Genomic DNA, 6,000 nt, shown 5'->3' with positions numbered 1-6,000 from the left:
CCTCTCCTTGCTTGTACCCCAGGTGGGACTCGAACCCACAATCCCTGGCTTAGGAGGCCAGTGCCTTATCCATTAGGCCACTGGGGCCCGCAGCTCGCTGCAGCGGCTTCTCCACCTCTAGTGGTGCTCACTGCGGCCTCTGGTGCCCTCTGGTGCAGGGCTGAATGTGAGACGTTTGGTGGGCACCTTCCCTTCCTGCTGCCCCTACTTGTCACTTACTCGGGGGCCTCAAGTCCAGAGTGACAGCCCTGGGGGGCCCAAGGAGCCTCAGCAGAAAGTGGAGCAAGGGTCTGGGCACCGTCCACATAGGCGATCAGGGCCACCCCGTGGAAAACTACCTCCAAGTGAGGCCCAGGGCCTGCGGGTGAAGGATGTCCCAGCAAAAGCCTAACCATGTGACCCCAGGACTCTTGTTCTGTTTTGGGGGACCACACCTGGGCTCAGGGTGTTGAGCCCCAACACTCCTGATGTTGGGTGGGGGGGACACCTTACGGGGTGCTGGGACTCAAATCTGGTCAGCCACATGCAAGTAAATGCTTTCCTCACTGTGCTATCTCTGGTCTCCTGTAATAACTTCCCCCACCCCTCTTTTTTTCTTTTTTATTTGATTTTTTTTTTTTTTAAATGGGAGCCCACACCTGTCGAGGCTCAAGGGTTACTCTTGGCTTTGCACCAGGAATGGTGCTCAGGGGACCCTGTAGGATGCCAGGGGTGAAACCAAACACACAAAGCAAATAACTCTACCTGCTTGGACTATAAAGCTCTAGTGCCAGTAATTTGATTTTTTAACTTTTTGGGGGGAGAGGAGGGGAACACATCTAGCAGTGTTCAATTCTTGCTCCTGACTCTGTGCTCATTCATGGTGGTCTTAGGGATCAAATCCAGGTTCGCTGTGTATGCAAATACCTTTTCTGCTGTACTATTTCTCCTGCCCCATTTTTTTTAAAATTACCTTTATTGAAAGCACCGTGATTACAAATATGATTGTAGTTGTATGATTACAGTCATGTAAAGAACACCCGCCTTCACCAGTACAAGATTCCCACCACCAATTGCCCAGATCTCCCTCCTCCCCACCCCACCCACACCTGTACTTGAGACAGGCTTTCTATTTCCCTCATTCATTCACATTGTTAGGATAGTTTTCAGTGTAGTTATTTCTCTAACTGCACTCATCACTCTGTGTGGTGAGCTTCATGTCATGAGCTGCTCCTACATGGGTAGATGGGGGAAAATAGTGGTTGGGACTGAGGCAGTAAAAGATTAGAAATGAGCTTTGTAGGGCAGTATCAAGGTCACAATACAAGATGGATATTATGCATATCCATATATTGCATAATAATATATGCATATCATACTATCAATAGATGTTGTACGCACGGGGGCACTAGCCTGCGTGTGGTTTTTGAAATGGAGACCAAGGAGAAAAAATTTCCAGTTACTGTCCCAAAATAAACCAGTGCTGCAATGGCCCGCCCTTCTCCCAAAGCACATTCTCCTTAGTGTAGGGAGGGAGAGGTAGGGGGAAAGCCTAATGATCCCTATAGAGTCCACCTGGACCAGTGCCCAGGGAAGGCCTGGAGTCCGGGGGAGAAAGAGTGAGGTGGTTGGGGGCCTGCCAAGCCTCCCAGCACTCCTCAGACTAGAGAGAAGGTTCCGGCATGCTGCCCCATTTTTCTGATTTCTTTTGCTTTTGTTCATACCCAGCAGTGCTTGCGGGTTCAGAGAACTTTTTGGAGCACCAGCAACTGAACCCAGGTGTGCCCCTCTTCTTCTTTCCCACCCCACTTTATTTTCTCAAGACACCATGATTACAAAGTTCTTATCTGAGTTTTAGTTTTACTGTATTAGTAGTAATAGTCTAACACACACACACTTTTGTTTTATTTTATTTATTTAATTTTTGTTTGGTTTTCTTTTTGGGCCACACCTGCTCTGCGCTCACTCTTGGCAGGCTCTGCGATCATACGGGATACAAGGGATCGAACCTGGGTCTGTCCTTGGTTGGCCTGTGTGTGCAAGGCAAATGCTCTACCGCTGTGCTATTCCTCCCTTTTTATTTTAAATGTGAGTGCAAATTATTGCTTAAGGTGGGTAGTGAAAAAGAGGACCTTGTTTTGGTTTTTTGTTTTTGTGCCACACCCGGCTACGCTCGGGGGTTACTCCTGGTTCTGCACTCAGAAATCGCTCCATATGGGATGCAGGGGATCAAACCCAGGTCTGTCCTGGGTCTGCAGCATGCAAGGCAAACGCCCTTTTGCTGTGCGATCACTCTGACCCCAGAACCTTGTTTTGGGCATCACTTCCTGCAACCCACAGTCATCTCACTCCTGAACCTAGCAAGACCCCCTACCTGCCTTTCCTGTGTCCCTACAGCACCCTCTATATGCCCCATCAATTCTTCCTCCCCCAGGTCACATCTGTCTCTAGATAACTGTGTCCTCTCTTCTGTGGGCTCACTGCTCTATTTGGTCCCTAGATGGATTTCTAACAGCTCATAGGGACCAGCAACTCCCTCTTCTGGCCAATCCTGACCCAGGAGTCTTAGACGCTCCCTTTTATTTATTTTTTAGGTTTCTGGGTCACACCCGGTGATGCTCACGTGTTACTCCTGGCTATGAGCTCAGAAATGGCCCTGGCTAGGGAGTCCATCCTAGGTCAGCGCATGCAAGGCCAACACCCTACTGCTCTGACCCCCCCCCCTTTTTGGTTTTTGGGTCACACCTAGCAGTGCTCAGGGGACCATACAGGTTGCTGGGATTTGAACCATCATCCTTCTGCATGCCAGGCAAACGCCCTACCTCCATGCTATCTCTCCGGCCCCTCCCCCTTTTAATTTTATAGTTTGTGGGCCACACCTGGAGGTGCTCAGAGCCTACATCTAGCTCTCTTCTTAGGGATCAGACCATATGGGGTACCAAGGGTCCAACCCAGGTCAGACAAATGCAAGGTGTGAACCCTGCCTGTACTATCTCTCCGGCCCCTTTATATAAATTGTCCTTTTAAAGCCTTTCTAGACCTGGTGCCCTGTCAGTGTGTCTTCTATGGTCTGGTTCCCCAAGCCTGGTTCCAGCCAAACTGACTGTACTTCATAGCTAAAATCCTATGGGGTGGGGCCGGAGAGATAGCATGGAGGTAAGGCATGCAGAAGGTCATTGGTTCGAATCCCAGAGTACCATATGGTCCCCTGAGCATGCCAGGAGTGATTTCTGAGCCTGGAACCAGGAGTAACTCCTGAGCACTGCCGGGTGTGACCCCAAAACCAAAAACCAAAAAAAAAAAAAAAAAAAAAATCCTATGGGGGATACCCCCTCCCCAGGGCCATGTATTTCAATTCTTTTTTTTTTTTTTTTGGTTTTGGGCCACACCCGGCGGTGCTCAGGGGTGACTCCTGGCTGTCTGCTCAGAAATAGCTCCTGGCAGGCACGGGGGGACCATATGGGACACCGGGATTTGAACCAACCACCTTTGGTCCTGGATTGGCTGCTTGCAAGGCAAACGCCGCTGTGCTATCTCTCCGGGCCCATGTATTTCAATTCTACACTCACCCTCCTAGGGACCTCTGAACATAGCAGCAAACCTAGATTCTAGCAAGCCGAAGTTTCCTGCTTGGGGCGGGGGGTGTCCCTGCAGCAGTTTTATTTTTCTCTATACACAAGTCACGTTGTTCAAGTCACTGACAAGGCCTGGTATTGTTGGCACCTCTGAGTGGCTTAACCTCTTTGCACCTGCTTCATGGCACCAGGGAGTGACATAGACATCCCCAGGCCCAAGTGACAAGCTCCAACCAGCCCCATCTCTCTGGGCTCCCCTCAAGACTCAAATCTGTGCTTGGTCCAACTGCTGGAGCCACAATGAGAAGTAACTATCTTCCTGATGGGAAAAGCCAAAAGCCATTGATTTGGGTGTTTGTTTTTATTTTGGTTTTTCGGGCCACACCCGTTTGATGCTCAGTGGTTACTCCTGGCTAAGCGCTCAGAAATTGTCCCTGGCTTGCGGGGACCATATGGGACGCCGGGGGATCGAACCACATCCTTCCATGGCTAGCACTTGCAAGGCAGACACCTTACCTCTAGCGCCACCTCGCCGACCCCTGGGTGTTTCTTTTTTTTTTGGGGGGGCCCACACTCAACAGTGCTTAGGGGTTACTCCTGGCTCTGTGCTCGGAAACTGCTCCTGGCAGACTAGGAGACCATATGGGATGGGATGCTGGGGACTGAACCTGGGTTCAGCCTGGGTTTACCATATGCAAGGTAAATGTCTTACTGCTGTGCTATCACTTCAGCCCTGATTTGGATGTTTCTTACTGATCAAGTGTCAGCTGGAATCCGTATGTGATTTTTGTGCTTTTGGGTTATGCTCGAGGACCAATGGGGTGACAAGGATCAAACCCAGGAAGGCTGCAAACAAAGCAAGTGCCCTTTCTGCTATACTCTCTCTCCAGCCAAAAAAAAAATCCCTATTCTGTGCAAGGTATAACTCCTTCCCTTCTTCCCAACAAAAAAAGAAAAAAAAAGAATCTATTTCTTCTTAGCTTATCTATGATCGGTTTTGGGGTCACACAAGGTGGTGCTCAGGGCTAATTCCTGGCTCTGTGTTCAAGGATCATGCTTGACAGGCTTGTAGTACTGGAGATTGAACCTGGGTAGGCCATATGCAAAGCCAATTAGTATCCCACCTGTTATTGCAATGCCCCCCCCCCATGTCAATTGTTGGGGAGGGATTTGCTCCTCTGTCAGTGCCAGATTCCCCAGAAATTTGGGATGTCTATAGTCATTTCCAGAGCCATATGGACTGGGGAAGAAGGTGTATTTCTGCTCCCACCTGGGCTCTGGGTTCCAGAACCTCAGGCTGGGGCCAGAACCATAGATGCACATAGATGGGAGGGAGTTTGCCTTGCACATGGCTGACCTGGGTTCGATTCCCAGCATCCCATAGAGTCCTCCAAGCACTGTCAGGAATGACCCCTGAGCAGAGAGCCAGACAACTGGGTGTAGTTCAAAAACCAAAAATAAGAAAAGAAATAAAAGATCTCGGGGCTGGAGAGATAGCATGGAGGTAAGGCGTTTGCCTTTCATGCAAGAGGTCATCGGTTCGAATCCCAGCGTCCCATATGGTCCCCCGTGCCTGCCAGGAGCAATTTCTGAGCATGGAGCCAGGAGTAACCCCTGAGCACTGCCGGGTGTGACCCAAAAACCACAAAAAAAAAAAAAAAAAAAAAAAAAGAAATAAAAGATCTCAAGGACCATCCATATTCGAAGGAAGGAAGGAAGGAAGGAAGGAAGGAAGGAAGGAAGGAAGGAAGGAAGGAAGGAAGGAAGGAAGGAAGGAAGGAAGGAAGGAAGGAAGGAAGGAAAAGACAGGTCAGAGAGATAGCATGGAGGTAAGAAGTTTGCCTTTCATGCAGAAGGACGATGGTTCAAATCCCGGCATCCCATATGGTTCCCCGATCCTGCCAGGAGCTACTTCTGAGCATAGAGCCAGGAGTTACCCCTGAGCGCTGCCAGGTGTGACCCAAAACCAAAAAAAAACAACAAAGACAAATGGAAGCTTCTGGGGCCAGGCAATAAAGTCATTTGCCTTGCACACAGCCAATCCAGGTTCAATCCTTAATATCACATAGGGTTCCATCAGGAGTGATCCCTGAGCACAGAGCCAGGATTAAGTCCTGAGTACTGCTAGGTAGGGGCACCCAAACCAAAACCAAATGGTAGCTTCTCAGTTAGAAATCAATTCACCCTGGGCCGGGCGGTGGCGCTGGAGGTAAGGTGCCTGCCTTGCCTGCGCTAGCCTAGGACGGACCGCGGTTCGATACCCCGGCGTTCCATATGGTCCCCCAAGAAGCCAGGAGCAACTTCTGAGCGCATAGCCAGGAGTAACCCCTGAGCGTCACAGGGTGTGGCCCAAAAACCAAAAAAAAAAAAAAAAAAAAAAAAATCAATTCACCCAACTCCCTACCCCATGAGCCCTATGAACCCCTCACTTCTTTGATTTTTCTTT

General features: G+C 49.6%; 1 non-coding gene across 1 annotated transcript; it reads right to left on the bottom strand.

The window, feature by feature from the left end:
* Positions 1 to 14: 14 nt before the first annotated feature.
* On the bottom strand, positions 15 to 87 carry TRNAR-CCU (transfer RNA arginine (anticodon CCU)). Its single transcript has one exon. It is a non-coding gene; the product is annotated as a tRNA-Arg (tRNA).
* Between the last annotated feature and the right edge of the window lie 5,913 nt (positions 88 to 6,000).

Source organism: Suncus etruscus, chromosome 1, assembly GCF_024139225.1.
Source record: "Suncus etruscus isolate mSunEtr1 chromosome 1, mSunEtr1.pri.cur, whole genome shotgun sequence".
NCBI lineage: Eukaryota > Metazoa > Chordata > Mammalia > Eulipotyphla > Soricidae > Suncus > Suncus etruscus.
This window is presented reverse-complemented; position numbering and strand designations above follow the sequence as displayed.